A 24,405-nucleotide genomic window follows, 5' to 3' on the forward strand; every position below is an offset into this window, starting at 1 on the left:
TAATTTAAATGATATCATCTTTCATTGGAGTTGTGGTGCGCCACTGGCAAGTCATAAACGTTTGTTTATGACACCGCGATCGCCACCAATGGATTGCACGACTTTCGAAAATTAACATTGGAAGTTCTTACTTTCAAAAAGATTGCTTATGACATAAAATTGTGTCATGACCTTGACCCAAGGCCATTCGGGCAAGGTCGAGGTCACTGGCAAAAAGTGTAAAATTCTTATCCGGTTCAGTATCTTTCTTAAAAAGAAGATATTCTTTTATCTTAATATATTATAAAGATGATTGGAAACGGAATGCAACTAATGATTTCCTATTCAATAATTTTAGGAATTTTAGCGACGCTACTACAAATGGTTTGAGGTTGTTGTTTTTTTATTATTGAAACATGCGTATAATATATCTAGCAGATGGATGCTCGTAAACGACTAATTCACTGTTATAAAAGCCTTAACACGGTTATGTTGGAACACATTTTTTCAAATAAATCATTTTCAGTGATGCGTACATTCTTCACACTTTTTAAGGACTAAAATATGTGGGCTGTAATGACTGTCACATCAAACTGAATTATTAAATGCTTGTTATTGTTGTTTTCGAACCAATATATACAGTTCTATATAAACCTAACTATCCACATGATTAAAGCTGAAAAAATATAATAGATTGCAACTTCACTGAGTTGTTGAACTTGAATGGAATGATACTTAGTTTGATAATCCTTGATCAGTGTCCTGATGATTTATTTCCGTTTATGTTCTTTATATGTTTTTAGTAGTGTCTTTCTCCTAGCATAATTCAAGCATTTAAAAGATTCATGGTCTATGCTAATCCTTCTGAAGATTTTTTAAGTGAATTTTGATGCTCATCAGCATTTGAAGATGAATCTTGAGTCTGATCAGATTGTTGAGATGACTCTTGAGGACGACAAGAATTTTGAGGTGAAAGTTGAGTCGGGTCACAATTTTGAGATGCATTAATAATTTTATAGGAATTTTCAGTTTCACGGAATGTTTCTTTATTACTAGTTTTTGATCTGCATATTTTTACAAGAAGAAAGGTACAGACAGTTAAGGTTACTCCTAATAGAGATGATAGGATGGATATGATAACAAGGGCCATAGTCGTAAGCTCCTTTTCTGTAAAGAAAGTAAAAAAACAATAAAGGCTTTATTGAAATAGTGTTTCATGGAATATAAATTCGAATTTCACATTGTTTTAATACTTACCTGCATTGGTGGACACTGCAAAAATAGAATTTATAAAAATGAAATACATATCTTAAAGAGGGACAACGATTTATAATTTATTCAACTGCATTTTGCTGTTTTCTGTTTATTTAATTTACCTGTGCAGTGTGTCCCAGTCCACCCTTTCTTACAACCAGTGCTACAGTTCCCTGTATCCACAGAACATGGTAAACCCTGTTGACAATGACCACAGTCCATGGTACAATTATCACCATATTTATATGGTTCACATTCTGAAACAATTATTTATGATGAATTATATTGATACGTTTCATGGTTCTTGTATATCTGCCGTAGAGAATCTCTATCAACATTATTTGATCTTACATTTATGCAACATTCTAATTATATTGCTTCCCTACGTGCTTCTTTGGTTGTCATTAAATCAGTTTTTATACATCTTATAAGATTTTAACCAAATTACCTGTGCAATACGGAAATGCCCAATGGTCTACACATCCATCTGGACACCAACCAGATAGAGTGTTGCATGCTGCATCAGATTTACATTTTCCACATTTTTTCTCACACTGCTCTCCATAAAATCCAGGGTCACAGTCTGAGAAAGAAAATTTAATCCTCCGCACTAATTAAAGGAGGATTTTGTTTGAATGCATACAAGACAAATAAAGAAAGATGAGTATATGTCAATCAGTTAACCAAGTTAAAGACTAGAAAGGTGACAAGATAGCAAAGCTCTGCCATTAATTAATTTTAGAGGCCATTAAAATATGAGTTCAATGATATAACTGAATGATAAAATTTCATTCTTGAATTATTTTGTTACTAAAAATAGGTTTGTAATTATTGTATAAAATATAAATATTTGTGTTAATATCTGTTTGAGGTAAACTAATATAATATATGGTGCAGTTGTAATGATGTCATAGAATCGTTATTTAGTTTAAAAAGACAGCTATTTCTAATATGCAAATGTTAAAATATACCTTGACACAATGGTTCTTGATAGTTGGTACTGCACCCATTCGCACAATGTCCATCGATTTTGTCGCAAATGTTCCCCAGAAAACAGGAACCACAAACGCCGCTGCATTGTTTGTTGTAAAACCCATCAAGGCATTCTACAAAAATTTCAAATTTGAAATGATAGGCCTTGAAACATCCCATATTGATTTGATTATCTTTAAACACGGTATTTATACAGAATCTTTCATTAAAAATGATTAAGTGAAAAAATATACCTGAGAGAGAAAGATAGAGAGAGATACTGTTTGAATTTAATTTTATAAGAGCATCAGATGTATTGTTACCTGACAGATTTTTTTTAAGATTTATAATTATAAATAAAATCGTTCATCCTTTGTACTAGTTTGCATAATTATTCAACATTTTATTATCATCCGGCTACTTTCATTTCATACAAAAACTAAACAAGAATACATATTTTTTGTTCAATGATTTCAGATATATATGTTAATTTCTAATCATTGTAAATAATAAAGACACAACTGCATGCCAAAAATTTTTTTAAATAAAATTAGAACGTGTAATACCAGACACATAGTAACTGTTCTGGTTCCTAAAAGAAGAAAATACCTTCACAAAATTTTCCGGTCCAATGATCACTACATCCATTATCACACGTTCCAGTTGACTTGTTACAAGGTGCGTGGTCTTTACACACTCCCTGACATTTGACACAATTACCCTCCGAAACGTATGTTCCATCACTGCAGACTGAACAAAACAGTAATACCATGAAAGTGTTTGTATTAATTGTATGGTTTTTGTTTTATTGCTTTCGAAAAGCGGAACAAACGATTTTCTTACGAATAGCTTGTCTGAATTAAGAAATAAAACAGTATTAAAATAGTTCGTTCTAAATGTCTTATAAAGCCTAAACGAGTAATTTTCGATTGATTAATCTCTATTTTCTTAAATGCAGATTTTCGGGTCCAACATTATCATTTATAGTGATCATAAATTTCAGTTTTTGTGTCTTTTTTCTTTCTTTTATTGTGTAAACACTCTCAGTAATCCAATTGATTTGGTATAAATTTTTCATAGAAAAAAAAATACTTACAAAGTACCTCCTATATGCATTAAGGAGTCGAAAAGTCCAGATAGGTTTTTTTTTCATCAAATTTTAAAACATAAAAAATGCACTGAACGGTACCTCTTAGTTAACACAAAATAATTAGTGTTAGATTAATTTAGAATTAACTTTACACTCATTTTTTTTTTAAAAATAAACTGGCGTGTATTATAATAAGTACGTGTATCACAATGTTCCCCGGTCCACCCTTCTTCGCATCCATTAGGGCAAGTCCCTGTCTCCACAGAACACACTTTACCGTGTTTACAGTGACCACAGTCCAGGGTACAGTTTGGGCCATATCGATATGGCTCACATACTAAAAAAAGAAATCCAGGTTGCGCCAATCAATTCCAAGTTATTCAAACCTTTCTAATATAAGATAATGAATCATTTAAGTTATATTTTGATTGTTTTCAGGAAAATATTACCCCAAAAAATAAATAACTTATGACAACATGGCAATTTTTTTGTTATATAATCTTGTGAATAGCCTTAATGCGTCATATGAAATGTTATCTGAATATTACACGGAAGCATATTACTCGTTGTTTAAGAGTTTTGTTCTTAATAACAATAACATTGACATTGTTTGTATTATCCAAAACAAATATATACAATGAACTTTATATATTATTTCTCCAACTTTTTATGTATAAAATGTATTGCCTTGTATCAGACTAAATGGTCGCAACTTATTCTAACAAAAAAAGAAGGAGCGGCAAACAAAAATCCGATACATTTATGCAGACAATGTCTTCTAAACCTAACAACAAACACTGAATATTGCATTTATGTTTATATATATCAGATATAATGTTTGCATTAAAAGAGCATCATATGTCACCTGTGCAATTAGGTAATATCCAGTTATCTTCACATCCGTTTGGGCACACTCCATTAAAACTGTCGCAAACTGCTCCATCTCTACACTTTCCACACTCTTTGTCACAGTATTCTCCATGGAAACCTTGTTCACAATCTTTGAAAACATGTGTCAATATTATTAATTGAGACGTTAGATTAATTATGATTGTCTTAATAAATTCACTATATTTTTAACGATTGATTAAATGGTTTACTACAGGAAAACTAATTGAAGACGCTGATGTTGTTTTATTTATTGTTTATGGAAGTACTATACATACAAAATGCAAACGTATATGAATACATTGCAAACATTTCATTTACATCGTAAATACTATTTGATTAAGCAGACAGACAAACAAACAACTAACTGTTTGTAGACTTCACTAGTGGCAGCAAAGATAATACTTTGATATCAATCAGTCAATAGTTTACATAATGTCCGACCTTTCTGCCATTTAACAATTGCATAATATGAATTTAACATTTTCTCGTATTTGTTTTCTATTTACAAGTACATGTTTTAAAATGTACAGCATTAAAATATAATGGTATTCTAAATTCCAAACATGAGTTGTTCAGTATCTTTTCTTCGCATTTAGTTAAGAAATAAAATAATATGGTATTCTAAAGTTCACAGGTAACTTATATGGTCCTTATCAGAGACAAGATACAATTTAAAGAGACACTTTTGTTTATCATTAACATATATTTGTTGACATGCTAGTAAAGTATATGCGGAATGCAATTTCAATGTAAAATACAAATCAGTATCCACTTTTTCTTTCTCCTACATATAGGACACAAAAATTAGTCGATCTGAGGACCTTCACTTGTACTTAAAAATCAAGACATATATTTTATCTACATATCGTTTATTAAAGGTAGTACAATTATACATAAAAAATAACATTAGGTCTCATCTGTTGCAATACACCGTTTATGTATGTACAAGAGTATATAAATAATAAGGGAAGATACAGGAATACATGTTCATTATGCAATGATGTTTGTCAATAATTCCTTAAAATGCATCCCATTTTTTCATTCGAATAAACAATAAAATCTTTCATATATGAAATATATACACCGTATCAATATACCTTGACAAAACGGTTCCTTATAATGTTCCAGGCATCCATTTGGACACGATCCGTTGTATTTGTTACATATTTTGTCATTTATACAGAAACCACATATACCACTGCAATTGCTGTTGTAAAATCTATCAGCGCATTCTGCAAAAAAGAAAAAAAAACATTTTGAGGTCGATTTAACCATTACAAAAAAAGAAAAGAAAAAAAAACCACTTTGAAATTAGATCAAAGTGGCCTATAATGAAAATTCAAAATGATCAATAATTTTTTTTTTTTTATTAAATATTGATTTTAGAGTATAGATGCAGTCATTTGTGTAAAAGAAAACTTTTATTGTAAAACATTTTATGTAATTAATTTTGTTAATCTATTTTTTTTATAACTATTATTATTTAACTTTACCAACTACATTTGACATTAAAAATTATTTGATTTTATAATATAACCTAGTGACATTCAATTTCGGAGTCTCACCTTGATAACATTTAAAGTGCTGAGGTGTCCTGTTAACGACCTATTGTATCTCAAAACGTGCAGAATGTTCATCAACATAACTATCGCTTAATAAACAAAAATGGTTCAACAAGTAGATACAATTAACACAGGATGAAACATTGCCATTCAGTGAAGTGAAAAGTGACTTAAGGGTCTTGAAAAGTGACTGAAAATCAATGTTTTGCCATTCAGTAACATTTCAGTTACCTTTTAGTCATATCTCAGGTAAATGAATGGCACTGCTTTACCCTGTGTTAGAATAATAAGATTCAAAAGTGCAAGAAAAATCTTCTATAAAAAAAGATTTTTGCCCAAATAAACTCTCACCCCAAACCTTATATCAATCATCATTTTACGTACATATACCTTCACAGAATTTACCGGTCCAGTGGTCATCACATCCGTTATCACACGTTCCGGTTGACTTATTACAGGGTGCCCAGTCTTTACACTGTCCCTGACACTTGACACACTTTCCGTTTGATATATACGTTCCATTCTTACACTCTTTAAGAAAGTAGAAACGATCAATATAGTAAAAACTCACGATGATGATAATAATTAGATTGGTTTAGTTAATAGTATGAGTAGTTTTTCGATAAATATATGTAATATATATATATATATATATATATATATATATAGATTATTACATGGCAATTTTTATATCGCATCCTATATTAGCCCAAAGTCACTGTATGTCAGCTCGAGAGCCGTCAGGCTCTAGGGCTGATATACAGCGATCGAGGGCTAATATAGGATGCGATATAAAAATTGCCATGTTATGATTTTTATGTCATACACTTATAGAAAATATTAAAGAAACAATACAAACATCATGTGATGAACGATTTTTGTAAACAAATCACTCCGTGTCTATACACGTGTATATTCCATCTCTAATAAACTTCCCTGAATTTATTGCGCCAGCTGTTTGTATAACATGTTGACGTCGACGTTAATATTTGACGTCATACTCGGAGATCGGAGTTGAACATCGCATTACGAACTCTACGTTATATTAGCCGATGATTAACGGAAAGGAGTTTGTAATTACATCCGAAGATAAATCTTATATCACACCCCTAGGGTTTATATTACACGGGTAGGCGAATTTTCGGTTTATATTGCGCAGGGCGGAATTAAAAGAGTATTTTTTCTATAAGTATACGATATATACCGATATCACATAGTTTTCCTGTCCATTCATCTTCACATCCGTCGAAACAATCTCCAGTTTCCGTGGAGCAAGGCTTTCCATCCTTACAATGGCCGCAGTCAAAGGAACAATTGAGACCATATCTATTAGACTCACAATCTAACCAGAAAATATATACTTGATGTATGTTGAGCAATGGCAATGTTTTTATGTATTTATTGCCACTACATTTTTTTAGATATCACGTATACCATATTACGTATACAGTTTTTACAACACAAATGTATGTAAATATTTGATAAAGCCATAACCTCAAGGACCGCTTTTCAAAATAAATGTAAAAACATTTATTTTAAGAAACATTTACTTCAATAACTCAGATACACATTTCTTATGAACAACTAATTATGTTACAACTTTGTATAAGGAACACAAAAATAAAATTTTTGTATATACAAAATAGTTTATAAGTCACATTTTTCCTTTATAAGCTTTGCACTTACGTTTCGTCAATAAAATTAAGACATGTACTATATGAAAAATACTACATATCAACAACTAAATAATTTAAAACCGTATTATTTGTAGAATGCACCTTTTTTATATTAGGTGTGTGTATACGCCTCTTAAAATATCATAGGTCAGATTATTGTGAATTTATCTTAATAAATTAAAACTTACCAACAGATAATGTTTTATTTACCAACATCAGCAGCACTATAAATGAAGCCACGTAATCGAAAAGCATCATTGAAATGAATTTTAACGTACATCTCTTGATGGAAGGGTGTATGCTTGTCTAAGTCCATGATAAAAATAATCTATCAAAAGTTTGCTATGTTCAAGGATTTGTGATTAGATAACGTTTGTTTGTACAAACATGCATTTCAATGTGTGTATGATTTTGATTCTGAGCCTTTTGACGTTTGACAACCTCGATACTATTACAGCTAGTATTAAACACCTTTTCCGTTTTGAACTTGTTTTGAAGATATTTTTGGTTCTTTTTTTTTCTCCTGACAGATCGTCAACATTTTTGTAACACTATTACTTAGGACTTCCAACATAACATTTTATAAAAGGTGCCTATCATTGGAAGGCACTTTTACAATTGGAGTGATTGAAATCATTCATGAAAATTCCCCAACTGTCATTATTGTACTTTAAGTAAATGGGCATATTATTTAAACGGCTTAAGGGAAGGTGCAATAAAAGAAGTATCACTCCCGCATTTGTATAGCTAAAATAAACAATTGAAAAGTACATATGCTCTTAAATAACTAGCGGGACAATGATCATAACATTTAATCAAATGAAATTGTTTACGACTCCGCTATGTAGTCGTATTAATTGTTTTGCAAATAATTGTCGAATCTGAGAGGGGAAATGCAAAACAAAATTGTGTCAGACATCTGTCAGAATGTAAACAATTATAGATTATGTGTGTAAATAAAAATCAACCAGCTTTCTGGAAATAGGTAATGAAGGGGTCAAAGTATAAAATCATGGTCGTGGATGTCAGTAAACCACTAATTGACGTTTTCTAAAGGTATTATCTGGAGCTGGACAGAAGTGAAAATATATAACCAGTTGGGTATTTGACAATTATGAGGCAGACGATTTGCGGATATTGATATTGAAATATTGATAGTAATTGTAGAATATTAATGTCTACAATAGAGTAGCAGTCTGTCAATAAACGACTTATGTTTACTAAAGAATTCCGGAAAAGGGAAATTAGGCATATACAATATGTTCGCGTATATGTAACATTTAACTTGAACTAACAGCATGGTGAACACCGGGAACGTTCTAGGCGAATATATGTTCATGTATATTCATGGCCTCTCGTTAAGTATTAAAGTTAGCAGAATATTTTCTTTTATAAAATCGGATCAGGCAAAAAATATTTATACAACCAATACAACGAAACATTGAAAGGACTACCATAAAGAGTATCACTATGATTGCTCCTGTATACCATTTCAAATAAGAAACGAATTCACAAGCTATTCAACTATTACAGATAAAATATGGGTGAGGCATCTTCCTTTCTTTAATATTTATAACTTAAATTCCTGCTACCAAACGACGGAAGCATGTAAGCAAGCTAAATGTATAAAATAAACTTATCTGTTGTAGGACGAGGAATGTTTTGTTTTCTAAACATGACGCAGTCAATTGTTTTGTTTACGTCATTATATTATTTAACTACTCAAGAGTTGTCAAACTATCAATTTGCAATAGGGCATTTATAATTGATGGGTTTGGTTGCTCCAATTAAGACAACAGAACTATTTCCGTTCGAAAGAAATTGCTTCAACCTTTAAAAAAACCTAAGCTGAAACTAAATAGTCCTACAATCCTGCCAACATTTATAATGCCATCTTGTTCTTTGTGTAAGCAGGAAATGATGCTGGGTGGTCAGCAATTATCATATGCAGTACATTTACTTGAGATTTTCAGATATCATTTGTAAATCATTATTTTCTGAATGAAAATATTTAGCTTTTAAATTTAAGTATTTTACTAAATTGATATATAGATCACGTCTGCTATAGTTTATCAATGCAGTCTAAAAATATTCACAACCCATTACGTACTAGAATATGATTAAGTGTATATATTCTTGCACTTTTTTAAATCAGCGGTTACTTTTAGGTTAAAATTGATTGGATGCGTACTATATTTAGCAGATATATAGAGAAACACTTCAAACAGTGCTTAAAGCATTATATCATTTGATGTGCCACAAACTGCAATTAACAGTTAAATATTATTAATTAAATAATATCCATTATTCTTTCCTAGTGTGTAGGTTGGTAGGTGGTGGGGACGGATGGAGTTGATTTTGTTTTTGTTATAAATGCTAGACTAGATACAACAACGCACATGGTAGTGAAAACAATTTTAACTAGTAAATTTAATGAAATATGTTTTTATTTGAATGTACAATTATTGAAGAACGTGTTCAATGCAACAATGTATATAATTAACATATGCATGTACATTTAAGACATGCATTTACATAATAAATAAGAATGAATGTGTTTAAAATCTTAATATACATTATATATGCAATATTCAATCTTCGTATGATCTGTTTCCTTTCAATCCATTTTTTTTTAAAATCTTCTAATAAATGTAAATACATTTATCAGTTACAGTACGCCTTTTGTAGACTTCTTTTGTTTATAGAAAATTACAGAGATAATTATAATCAACACCAATAAAGTTATACCAAATAGGGTTGATAGAATCGGAACAATATGATTTAATCCTTGCTCTGAAAAGAAAATATTCATTAAAAACGCTTAATCTTGATCGTTTGAAATTGAATTTAAAAAAGTAAATTCAAAGCAATAATGAAAAAGTGTTAGAACACTTTCAAACTTGCAATTTACCTGTTTGTTTGCCTGGTACAGACTGGGAGGACACTGAAATTATTGACATCTTAAATATAATATACATACGTTAGATTTCAACCTGTAATATATATGTAAATAATCGACTTTTACCTGAACAGTGTGTTCCAGTCCATCCTTTCTGGCAACCAGTTGAACATTTTCCTGTATCCACTGAACAGGGTACACCGTGTTTACAATGGCCACAGTCCAAGGTACAGTTAGTGCCATATTTAAAAGGTTCACATTCTATGAATTAGATTTTTGCAATATTACTGACGCTAAGATAATGAATCAGTTCAAGATTTAACAAATTTCAGTCTTGAAGATATATCTTTTATCTGTCAAACTACGTGTATATATATTATTTGGATTCAAATGCATTACTTGTACAAAAAGGGGGGACCAAGTTGGCTTGACATCCATTTGGACAGAACCCGGAGTACGAATCGCATGTTGCCCCAGATCTGCAATTTCCACACCTTTTCTCGCAACTATTTCCAAAGAATCCAGGTAAACAGTCTACAAAATCAACTGATTTATCAACATCAGTGTTTAAATAGTTTTAAAACATTTATTAAGCGTCTCCTTTTTATTCTTTTATAAACATATTAAGATTTTGTTGAAATCTTGTATCATCCGAATGAAGCGTTCTATATCTACGTTTTGCTTAAATGATTCGTTGATAAGGTATTTCTAATCATCTTTATTTTCCTGCAATGTCATTTTTATAGTTAAATAGATATTTACATTTTTCTTTGACGCATAAATACAGAACATAAACAGTACTCCAAAACCTGCGAAATTTCTCTTAAAGTACTTTTGTTCAAATATAAAAAATACCTTGACAAAACGGTTCCCTGTAATTTGCTTTACAGCCATTCACACAATGCCCGCTGTGTTTTTCGCAAGTTTCATTATTTACACAAAAACCACACACACCGTTGCAACGCTCGTTGTAAAGCCCATCTACACATTCTACAAATTGGCAATTATAATTTTAACAAAAACAATCTAAAAGACAATAGAAAAACAAACAACAGTACTAGTTTTGATTATGAATTAAATGTGCAATATAATGAGTTTAAAATAAACCCAGCCAAAACAATTCAATTGCTACGGTCTGTTAAAAAATTAGACAGTTTGAATGGAAACACAGTAAAAATGGATTTATTATTTAAATGCATGTCATTGATAAGGTTTTTTATTTCGTTCTCTAATCAAGTTAGTGCGAGTGCTGTTTTAGAACCAGGTTAAAAATTATATCAGTCGAACGATTTTAAGAAAAAAATAACGATGTGAAATTATTTTGAACTATATTTGCATGGTTTCTCTCTCCTAAATTAACCTGTACAGTGTGATCCAGTCCATCCTTTCTGGCACCCTGTCGTACACCTGCCTGTATCCACAGAACAGGGTACACCGTGTTTACAATGGCCACATTCCAAAGTACAGTTTACACCAAATTTATAGGGTTCACATTCTGAAACGGAAATTTTTTGTGTTGAAGTCTTATATGTTACTGTTTTTTTCTAAAGTGGACAGTTTCTTTACAACATTTTTTTTCATTGTAATTGTTTGCCATCAAATATCTATTTAATATGTTAAGTGCTACCTTTACAATACGGAGGCATAAGGTGACTTTCACAACCATCTGGACACAATCCAGTTACAGTATTACAAGTTTCCCCTGATTTACACATTCCACATATTTTCTCGCAATTTTCTCCAAAGAATCCAGGAACACAATCTGCAAAATATTTTATATGCATATGCGTTTTTCTTTATTCAAAATGTTTTTTCATGTTTATTCTTAAAAAAAATTAATGATTTTTGCCATTGATTTTTTCAGTTTAATGTGTTTATTTTTTTTTTTTAGAATTTATGAACTTTGATGGTATATGATTTAAATTATGACATACATCAGTACTATAACACTATACTCTTATCATAACATTTACCTTGACACAGAGGTTCCTGATAATTTGGCTTACAACCATTAATGCAGTGGCCTCCGACATGTTCACACATCTCGCCATTAATACAAGATCCACACACGCCAATACACTGTGTGTTGTAAAACCCGTCAAAACAAGCTGCAATGATTTAATGGAAATTATTCAAAATCTGTTTTAAGATATATTAAATTAATTTAATATATCTTAAAACAGATGATCATATGTGTGCATTTCATATTACCAAACTATAGATAATTTGCTCATTTCCTGAGTGTAACAATGACGGAAAACGCTATACGTTTTAACATTTTGCTCAATACAGTCTCATATCATTTTCATTTGAAAGTTTTCAAACATATGCACCTTCACAAAATTGGCCGGTCATATGCATGCTACATCCGTTATCACACATTCCTGTAGATTTATTACAAGGTGCGCCGTCTTTACAAATCCCTGGACATTTGGTGCACTGTCCATTTGAAACATATGCTCCATCACCGCAAACTATAACAAGCCAACAATTGAATTCATACATGAACATATAGGGTGTACCATAGAATTTAGTACCATTATAAATTATATAAATTAAACAATGATTAGCCAAAAACTTGTAAGTATCATTGAATTATGAGGTCACACTATTATATCATATTTCTTTTGTTGATTTAATTTTTTCAAGATGAATGGAAATCTTCCGTTGAATATGTAAAACTGTATTTTAAACAGAGACTTCATATAAAGTAGTTGTACGTTTTAAGAAATAAGAATACTATTGGAAAAAACAACTCAACACGCAACAGATTCTTTAGATAGCGAGAAGATGTAAGAAAATGGAATCCGTGCAGTAGTTGGTGTGAGGAATATTACTCATCTAAATAATGTTGATATTGATTAAAAGGACGTCATATTTTTATGCACTCTCTTTTTCCCTGTGTTTTATAATTAATTTTCATTTTGTCAAAAAGTTTCTAAAATATGCTGAATGAAAATTTATATTATACACGGTATGAACATTGTATTTTTCATTTTATATAACGATGTTTTAACAAAACTATTAAGACTGTTGATAGTCCTGTTTAATGAACTTGTTTGTTAGAAGCTTGCCTCGCTTAGAAACTGTTTATACGAATAGCATGCCATTGCATAAAACATTAAATACTTGTAAATGATATTTCTATTCTTCAATAGAATAAGTAAATTGGTATACAAGTATCACAAAGTCTCCCTGTCCACCCCTCCTCGCATCCATCAGTACAGGCTCCCGTGTCCACAGAGCAAGATTTTCCTTGTTTACAGCGACCGCAGTTACGTGTACAGTCGGAGCCGAACTTATATGGTTCACATGCTTATAATAAAAAGATAAAATCAATCAATATTATCTTATCTATTTTACGGTTTAAAGGGGCGTGGTCACGATTTTGGTCAAAAATCATTTTCCCGATTTTAATGTTTATAATGCTTCAGTAAGGCAATTTTATTTGGCACCGAAAATTAAAGTGTCATTTGTTGGGTTATAAGCGAGATACAGAACTTACAATTCTTTGCTATGTAAACAAAGCGTTTGTTTACATTTAAATTGAAAAAGTAAAAACGCCAGTTTTAGACCGAAAATGAATGTGGTAAACGTTAACATCTGTTTATTTATGCTTAAAATGCTAGAAAAAGAACTGTTACCGATAAATTAAACTAATATAAACAAAAACATGTTTACATGACAAAAAAATGCGAGCTCTGTTTCTTGCTGATAACTTCACTACTGACTCTCCAATTTCATTTGGTAATTGGAAATGCATTCCTAAAGCATTGTAAATAATAAAAACAGAAAAATAGAATTTGACTAAAATCGTGACAATACCCATTTAAAACATAATTTGCTCTGTAACATTTTGTGCTTTCAGATGTGTTATATGTATCATACTTTTTGATGTTCATTTTTAAAGAACTAAAAAAATTATTAAAGGTATCATTTATTAGCATAAACATACATATCATTACAATGCTTTACAGGTTTTTTAATAGAACTTAAATGTTATTTAAGGTATCATTTATTATCATAAACATACGCATATTATATATATATATATATATATATATATATATATATATATATCTATATATATCTATATATATATATATATATATATATATATATATATATATATATATATATATATATATATATATATATATATATATATAGCCTTATAGATAATGAACCTGTACAGTATGGTGGCATCCAGTTATCTTCACATCCGTTTGGACACAATCCGGTTAACGCGTTGCATACAGTTCCAGCTTTGCATTTTCCACACATCTTTTTACATTTTTCTCCGAAGAACCCAGGTACACAGTCTTACAAATCAACGTAAAGTATAAAACGCCATATGTTAAACGATATATGATTTAAATTGCTTGGAACAGCAGATATAGTTTTCATGATGAATTGTCTGTATATGAATCAGATTCAACTTATTTTTATAAACTGTATATAAAAGAAAAATGGAACACATGGACGTCATCTATTAAACTTTTTTATGATAAAAAAAACGGGAAAACGCAATATAAAACAATTTAGGTTTATACATTTTATGGGGCATGGTGACGATTTTGGTAAAAATTATCTATCCGATTTATATATTTGCAATGCTTCGGTAAGACCTTTTTAGTTGGCAACCAAAATGTGGGTGCCATTCGTTGATATATTAGCGAGTTACAGAGCTTACAATTCTTTGATATGTAAACAAATCTTTTGTTTACATTTTGAACGTTGAAGTAAAAATTTAAGTTTAAAACCTAATATAAATGTAGTAAACGTTATGAACTGTTAATTTGTGCGTTATGCTTAAAATGAATATAAAGATAGACAAAGTAGCTTGAAAAAGATTTTTAAAAAAAGATTAAACCTATGTAAACAAAAAACAAGGCATACTCGTTGTTTACATGACAAGGAATGGGAGTCATGTATCTTGCTTATAGCTCTAAGACAAACTCTCAAATTTCGTTTGATTATTTGAACTACATTCGTAATGCATTGTAAATAAGGAAAACAGAAATATAGAATTGGACTAAAATCGATACCATGCTCCTTTAAGGTTGGTAGTATAGTTTTTGTTTGTAAAATTAGAAACAGACCTTGACACAGTGGTTCTTTATAATGAGCCATACATCCGTTCTCACAGTGCCCTGTATATTTTTCACATACTTCGTCATTTATACAAAGTCCACATATGCCGCTGCAATTAGTGTTGTAAAATCCATCAACACACTCTACAAAATACCACAGTCTTATATTGTTATAAAATCAAATAAAAGAATGTTATGAAATATTTTCCTAAGTATTTGAACGTCATTGGCAAGCGAAAACATCGGAGAAAATATTAGAATTAATCATTTTAACATTTTCAATAATTATTGAGAAACCAACGTTAATTTTATAAAAGATATAAACGCTAAAGCATTGACTATTCATATTTTTGATTTTTTGTGAATGAAAAAAGATAATTTCTTTCAAAGTTTGAAAATTTTAAATCGTATTGTCGAAAACACAAAGGTATGTGTACCTTCACAAAATTTTCCAGTCCAATGATCACTACATCCATTGTCACATGTTCCGGTTGACTTGTTACAAGGTGCGTGGTTTTTACACACTCCCTGACACTTGACACATTTTCCATCAAAAACGTATGTACCATCACTGCATACTTTTAAAACATTATTTTGTAAATTACTGGAATGTAAGGGTAAAAGAGAAAGAAAATAATATTGAATTGATGTATTTGGCATTGGATTTTTACTATTGATTTTTTGTTTACGCATCATTTACCAGTATCGCATTGTTTGCCGATCCAACCGTACTCGCACCCACCATTACAAGCACCTGTCATTGTGGAGCATGGCATGCCGTCTTTGCAATGTCCACAATTTTTCGAACAATTAGGACCGTGTTTATAAGACTCACATTCTATTCAAAAAAGAGACCAATAGGGCAAATTGCTCACCTGAACATCGACAGCCATGATAACATAACATTTTTTTTGGGGGGGGGGGGGGGGGGTCATATATAAATGTCTCTTTTGAACTTGATGAATTCATTGTCAAATTACATATTGAGCATGGTGAGCATTTCATTTCTCAAAACGATCTTCAGATTAAAATGAACTATTCATATAAACAAACATCAACATCAAATAATGCAAATAATGGGTTTTGATTAAGAGAGTTGAAAAATACGAACAAATTTTCAATGATTATAAATTAACCCCCCCCCCCCCCCTTTGAAGAGGATTTGGACATTTTTTTAAACAAATCTGAAAGCTCTTTGTCCAAGGGTGTTCTATGTTTTATTTGGGTGACAACGGCCCAGTGTTTCTTGAAAAAAAGTTAAAATTGTTGGGAGATTCACAGACGGACGGACAGACACACAGACAGACGCCCGACTAAAAATGATCAGAATAGCTAAAACAGTTTATAACTGACTTATTTATATATTATTTATAAAGTCGATTAATGTCAAACTATGTACATGTGTAATACATTTGTATTTTGAAAAAGAAATAGTTACATGTACCAGGGAGTACGATGTTAATTCCAATTGTCTCCTTCAACAAAGTCAGCAAAAATTTAATGTACCTAAATAATCATTGTATGACAATGTTTTTGTCAGGATTAATTGAAAACTTTACTTTAAACGGAGTTTAAAGAAGAATAATAGCAATTGATTGGTACCGAGCGATGACGTTGGGATAGGCTTAAGCAGATAAAAACGTTTTCGCAAGCCGAAGGTTTTCTGGCGAAAAACGGACGCCTTCTGAAGTCTCGCGCACCGTCAAAAAATGTTGGCCGTAAAAAAAAAAAGTTCAGTTGCTATAGTCAGACATATTTATTTGAAGATCTTATTTTGTTTGATGATTGCATGTTTAAAAAATATTATGAAATTAAAATTCTTTAAAAACAAGTGAAAAGCTGTCAATGTCACAGCAAACCGGGTTTTCTTTTATGTTAACTGTATCCATAATTCATGTCAACCCTGAATTGATAAACACTACCTACCGTATCTAGTGAAATGGAGTACCCTATTTGCAAATTTTTGTCAAAAAATTACTAAGTTCAAAAGCTGGTATTTTTTCATAAATTATCAAAAATCAAAATCTTAGCAATATGCACACCTCTGATATATGTACAATTGATCTGCAAATCTGAAAACTATAAAAGGAGTTATCCGTACAATGAGGGTACCCTTTTTGGCATTTTTTTATTCTTAGTTCATTATTTTTTTCAATATTTAATATGAAACACAATGTTACCTGTACAGAGAGGAGGTATCCAGTTGTCTTGGCAACCATTTGGACATAATCCGGAAGTAGTGTTGCAGTTGGTTCCAGTTTTACATTCCCCACACTGCTTCTCACAATTTTCTCCATAAAATCTTTTAGCACAATCTTAAGGAAAGTAATAACTTTTTAACCACAATTTCTGCGACATTTAAGAAAAAAATTAAGGTACCTACACAAGAAGATATAGCATGGAAACTCAGAACATATAATTTTTTGGACACCACTGTGCGCATATAAGAATAGTTTAGTTGAATACCTTGACATAAGGGTAGTTGAAAATGTGCTTTGCAACCGTTTGAGCAATGGCCATTAGATTTTTCACACACTTCGTCGTTTACGCAAGCACCACATTTGCTGCTACAATTTCCGTCATAAAATCCGTCCATACATTCTACAGATAATGGTTGCTGTTTTTACAACTATTGTATACAATATACATGTATAACATAATGCTTGATACGTATAAACATATAAATACATTATAACATATATGGTACGTACAAACAGGTTTAATGAAGTTAATTTAGGACAAAAAAATAGAGATATTTTTTGTTAATTCAATTTCGTCCTTATGATATCAATCTTAACAACAAAGAACCTTATAGTTAACAGAAATCTTTTCTACGTAAATATGTTAATATTTTCTAAAACAATTTTAAAAGTTTGAACAGTGAAGAACATTTTACAGTCAAAAGTAATTATTTAAAATAAATTCATTTACGTTCGCTAATGATTGAAATACGTTGATCGGCATTGAAGACCGAATCTAATATATCTTTTCCAATTACAATTTTCTCAGTTATTCATATACCTTCGCAGTAACGTCCTTGCCAATGTGTATCACAACCGCCATCACACCCTCCAGTCGACGTATTACAGGGGACGCCATCTTTACAATGACCTTGACAGTTGACACACACTCCATTGGATGCAAATGTTCCCTCTTTGCACTCTATAAAATATTTACATTTTTTGTTCAACTCTTTCTTCAGTAACTTAGAAACTTTAAAACAACTGCATCAAGAAAACAATTTTTTTTTCAAAATGACGGGTTTTTTTTTTGTCCCCCAAAATAAGAGAGTCTTTGGGTAAAGAAAATGTATTCATATAAATCTCAAGAATGGAAAATAACATTTGATCGATCAAAGGATAAATCTCTGCCATTCAGTCAATTAAAATGTGACTAGAAAGTAACTAAGAGGTGACTGAATGCCATTTAGTCACATTTACATACCATTCAGTTATCATTCAGTTAACTGAATAGCAGAGTTCATCCTGTGACTGTTATGATAGATATTGCATATACTGACAATAATTTATTTCAGAAAGATACAAATTCAAGCAAACTTAGTTAACTTTTTTCATACATTGTCCTCTTAGTAAAAAAAGTATAGCGCATTGCCAATATGTTCCTTAAATAATAATTTTCAACGGCACGAAATCCTTAACTAGCATGTTCTGGGTTTTTTTTTACCTATGCAATACGATGAGACAGCTTTGGAATCAGAACAGCCATGTATACACGACCCATTAAATGCGTCACAGTGAAAATTTTTGCATTTGTGTGAACAATCATTTCTGCAATCCACGCCATATTTACTCTGATCACAACCTTGAAAAAAAAGTCACGTGTTAGACAGCAACACCTCCTGAAATAATGTCAGGCTATTGACAAACTTACAGGTGGAAAATCCGGGGGGTGGGGGAGGAAATATTGATGCTAAAAGGTCTAAATTAGTACATACCCATGATCTTTACTTCACATATGTTTATCGAAGTGTACGATGTATCTACACCTTTACATGTAGTGGTAAATCCCGGTGGTCGCTGGTTGATATACACTATCCCCTGTGTAACTCTGTTAACAGTTATGTTCATAATCGATGCCGGACACCCAGACATTGGATCGTGTTGGTATACAAGGTGTTTGGGATCGGTCAATGGGTAGAAAACTTGGGTGTCATAGGTGTATATTGAAAAGCCTGTAGCATTCTGGTAACCTTTAAAAATATCACATGTTTATATAATATTTTGATAATGTCAAAAGTTTAAGTGATATTTAAGTATAGAACAGATATGTTGCGATAACACTGCCCTATGACTACTCTTTTCTCTCTCTCTCTCTCTCTCTCTCTCTCTCTCTCTTTCTCTCTCTCCATTACTGTTTGATTCGAAGAAAATTTCCAGGTACGCTACGTTGAATGGTCGTTCTAACCAAACCTTCCACCAGACAGACTCATTATTTGTATGGTGGTGAGGTATATCCGTTATAGCACAGGAATTAGACGTGTAGTTCTGGTTTGTATTGCCGTCGATGGCTTTCCCCGCTATCCAAGCAGAATTTGCAGGATTCAAACTCATGGCTGCAGCACCGTATAAACCTTGATCGTGAACTAGATTAACTGTAAATATAAAATATTTAAGAATTATATAATCATATTTTATCTAACTTTTTAATTGTATGACTATTTTGTATATACATAATCAACATTGGTATTGACGTGTTAAACATTTTAATGATTAAATGACCCACGTTAGATTTTTAAAAATGTAAACAGGATTGACAATCTCAAATTCGAGCAATATTAGAGCTTACCAAAAGAAGATGTCTCATTTACAAAAATCAGCAATACAAACACTTTTGCCACATTGTCCGCCTGCATCATTCACAACGGTCTTTAAAACATTATATAACTCAAAAACACATATTTATTATCCGTCTTGAATAAATGATGGACACCTATCAAACTACATTGATAGTAGATTAACAGTTTAAAAGATAATTTACTGATCTTTGATATGAGAAGAATGTTGAACGAACTTGCTTAAAGATAAAGTGTGGTTACACTAACAGTCTCATTTTAGGGGCATCGATAACTTCTGATTAACATTCAGGATTGTGTGTATTAAAGTTGACCTACCTTACTTACATGTACATTTGTTTTTTGTATGCATGTCATGTTAGTTGCTTTGTAAATTTTATGTTCTAATTTTGTTCCCAATCATTCTATACAGATATTATCTAATTCCATACTGAATTATATATTTTTTAACTTGTATTGTTGATTTGTTAATTAAGGAGATCAGCATATACGTGTAAATAGATCGTTATTATTTTGTGAAAATAGCGTTTGATTTGATTTTTTGAAATGACATACCAGTTTATTATTTCTGCCTGGGTGTTGATTCAATAATAACTCAATAAAAACTTCACTGCGCTGTGATTGTGCAGCAAAACAGAAGTAAATATGCGACCTTTGGTTTTACATAATAATGTCTTGCTTTTGTGTTAAAAATAGCATGTATGCAAAACAAATTGATTGATGGTATCATGTTTGGTTGTCCTATTATAAAGATCCATAATAACAATTTTATATAATTCGCTATCATGTCCATGTATTATGACGAGCCACAAGAAGGCGGACCGTTACATGATATACTTTTAGATATTGTAACTGCTTGTCTGCGGGAAAGTTTTTTGCGTGGACCCTGAGGTCCACGCAGAAAATATATAAGCGAGGTTATTCCGGATGCTATGGGGAAAATTCAGCCTGCGCATGAGCTAGCCTGGTTCCTGTGCGTAATGGGTAGCACAGGGAACCAGGCTAGCACACGTTTATCTGAATCGGGATCGGGATTCCATGCCATATGTGCATAAGTTCAAAGGCGCTGTAATTGTAAAGTTGACGGTAAACAGTACAGAAAACAAAGTATTCCTTTTAAAGAAATAATCGGCATGTGATATGAACTGTTAGTATTATTAAATAAGTTAATGGTATGCCGAAACTACAACATCCATCAAATAGCATAATTTGCAATGTTTTGTTGTTTTCCGAATACACATGTAACTTTACTTTTATAGTAGGCGAGGCTAGAGTACTTCCCGATTAAAATTTTTATAAGGATTTAAGAATGATTGAATAATTATGTCACTGTATAAAAGTTTAAATCTCAATAAAAATGAATCGAAATATGAAATTAATTTACACAAAGCTGTCATTGCATACTTAACAAAGTAGTGCGAATCATAATGTGTGCGCAAATAGTAGAATTCGCCGAATACCTGATACTATACATGCAATCCTCATTAATAGATAGATCATAATTATGTCAGAAGTATGAACCTTTTAAATTCTGAGATAAAAAGTCGGGCTATACATATACGTAATCCAACGTACAAATTTAGTGGTTAAAAGCAGGGGGCTAGGGTTGGTGGAATCTCTGATAATCTTAAAGCTTTCACGTTTTCGTTGGAAACACATGCAAATGGTCCACGTATTGTAGTCCTTTTTTAAAGGACAGCAACTTGTTTTTATATCAATATATGAATATTATGCTTTTTTATGAATTAAAGTAAATTTACATGTAGAAATACGTTTTACGCCTTTAAAAATATTACATATTTTTTTGTTTTACTCGTACATGTAAATGTAAATTAAATCATAGACTATCGTGTTCGAAGCGATTTTTTTTTCGAGACTATAATCTATTCGGAAAATTCCAGAGTTGTTCATTGTATCGGTATCTGTATATGGGACATTCTAAAGACCTGAAATACTAAAGTCCTGAATGACATGAAATTCTATATAAATGATTTATTTGAATCTCTTTATTCTGCGTCGAATAAAATGACTTTATGTGTGTATTTATGATATTTCCATGTGAAAAATGGTAGAAAAATATCTTAAAACTAGAGCAGAGCTCGTGGCAAAGCCACGAGTAGGTCTTCCGTTGTTGCTGCGAGTTGAAAATATATGTGATATGGTGTCAAACGATTATAATTACTAAACTTTCAGTTCTGCTTTTGTTATAAAAACGTGTTGTGATTGAAAGCCTGCATATAAAACGTGTTTTGAAAAAGAAAATAAGAAAATGTTTTAGGAAAACTATTTGTCGCACACAGTTTATGTAATCGTAACAAACATTATTTAAAAAATGAGATATTTAATGGCGAGTTAAATTTTCAGAGGGTAGCAAGCATTGTAAAAAACAGTATGTTCTCATGTGTCATGTCAGGAATTGTGTTGTTTTTTTTTTAAACCGAACCCGTTTACAAAACACGTTACCTTTTCTCTATGATAACTTCTTTATTTAAATATTTGTAAATTTTTGAAGACAATGTGCAATTTAGAATTGTTGCGTGCTGACAAAATTTACAGACCCTGAAACGTACTACTATACAACAACAAAAAAGCGTGCGACTTACGTGCGAAAAACGTTTCGTAATAACCGTTTAGCGTTTCGTGTGAATCGTGAAGCGTTTCGTGTAAACCGTTTAGCGTTTCGGACAAAGCGTGCAGAATTTCGGACAATGCGTTTAAATCATTTCGAGCAAAGCGTGCGAGAACCATGTGAAACGTTTATCAGATTTCATTCGGAATTTTCTCTCTGACAATTTGTTTCAAAATGGAGCCCGTGTTTTACATTACATGTACTTTAAACTGTTTGTGATTGGCAAAACTCTCTTGTAGGTATTTTCATGAAAAAAAAATCTAGAAGAAATGATATACTTATCTTTTAACAAAATTGAATTTATTTTTAACAAACAAAAGAAAGGTATATGTATTAAAAGACGACTAGTTACAGAGTACATGTATATATAACGTTTTTATACGATGTTTCAGTACTGGTACAATTTTACCGGTAACGAATATTTGCCAGTATCGAATAATTTTTAGAAAAATTATTGGTGGAAGACAAAGTTGAGGTTTTAAAAAATTCTAGCTAGGTGATTATAACACAGAAATAAATATTATATCAGTACGTGAAGTTGTTTGCCATTTGCACGATTATTTACCGAATTGTTTACAAATTAAAAATGTGCCCCAGATATGAGCTACCGGATGTTCAAAGCAGAAAAAACGAAAGTGTGAAAACAATTAAGCCTAACTATGAAAATAAGTTTGTTATTGATCCCTATTTAGTGAATGATTAGTAAACATAATTCATTTAAAAAGATAATACATCATATCAAATAATAATGGAGCTTTGAATGAAATTACGACTTCAAATAGAACCACATGTAGTTTTCCTAGTTACGGTTCATTGCGACAGCAGTATTATTTGGCTGCAATAATTGATAGATATACGGGAAAAACAAAGGAAAATGGCAACTACTTATCATCAATTACTATTATAAAGTGTTTTTATGAAAATTCAATATTATAAAGTAACGGAAATGAAAACTGTTCAAGTCCAGTTTCAATTTGACCGGAAAACGGTATGATAAAAATAACGATCATATAATTTGTTTGATTCCCACAATCGTTTTTCCTTGTTCATTTATAAGTCCATTAACATGTACCTCTAGAATATTTTTGAAATTAATTCGCCTCAAAATATTCGGTCAGAAGTGATAAAGGGCGCTTAATTCGATACTGGGAAACGAATTCGAAACTAGGAAACTGGAGGGGGTGTTGAAATTACTGTCTCCGTAATTCATCCTTTATATTTTCGGAAGTTTGATACAGTTTAGAAGGACAAAGAAACGCGATTTAAACAAAAAATAAAAACATTTGGAATTTTGATAATAACAGTTGCATGCACGAGAAACCGCATACTGATTCGTTACCGGTAAAATGACTGTACAATATTAAAATTCGCTATACATAAAAAATATTAAATACAGTTAACAAAACATGATTTCTGTTGGAACAAGCCTTAATCAACTTTAACTTACACGAGCATGTTTTGATAAGCATGTATCTTTTTTAAATTTATTTACATCGATAACTCTTATTGAGACCACTCGCGGCACACATAACCTCGGACATCGGGTG

The 24,405-nt window shown here is 31.3% G+C and overlaps 1 pseudogene; it reads right to left on the reverse strand.

The window, feature by feature from the left end:
• Positions 1 to 834: 834 nt before the first annotated feature.
• Positions 835 to 24,405, reverse strand: part of LOC128172360 (multiple epidermal growth factor-like domains protein 6) — a 35,717-nt pseudogene continuing 12,146 nt past the window's right edge.

This window comes from Crassostrea angulata, chromosome 2 (assembly GCF_025612915.1).
Source record: "Crassostrea angulata isolate pt1a10 chromosome 2, ASM2561291v2, whole genome shotgun sequence".
In the NCBI taxonomy this organism is placed as follows: domain Eukaryota; kingdom Metazoa; phylum Mollusca; class Bivalvia; order Ostreida; family Ostreidae; genus Magallana; species Magallana angulata.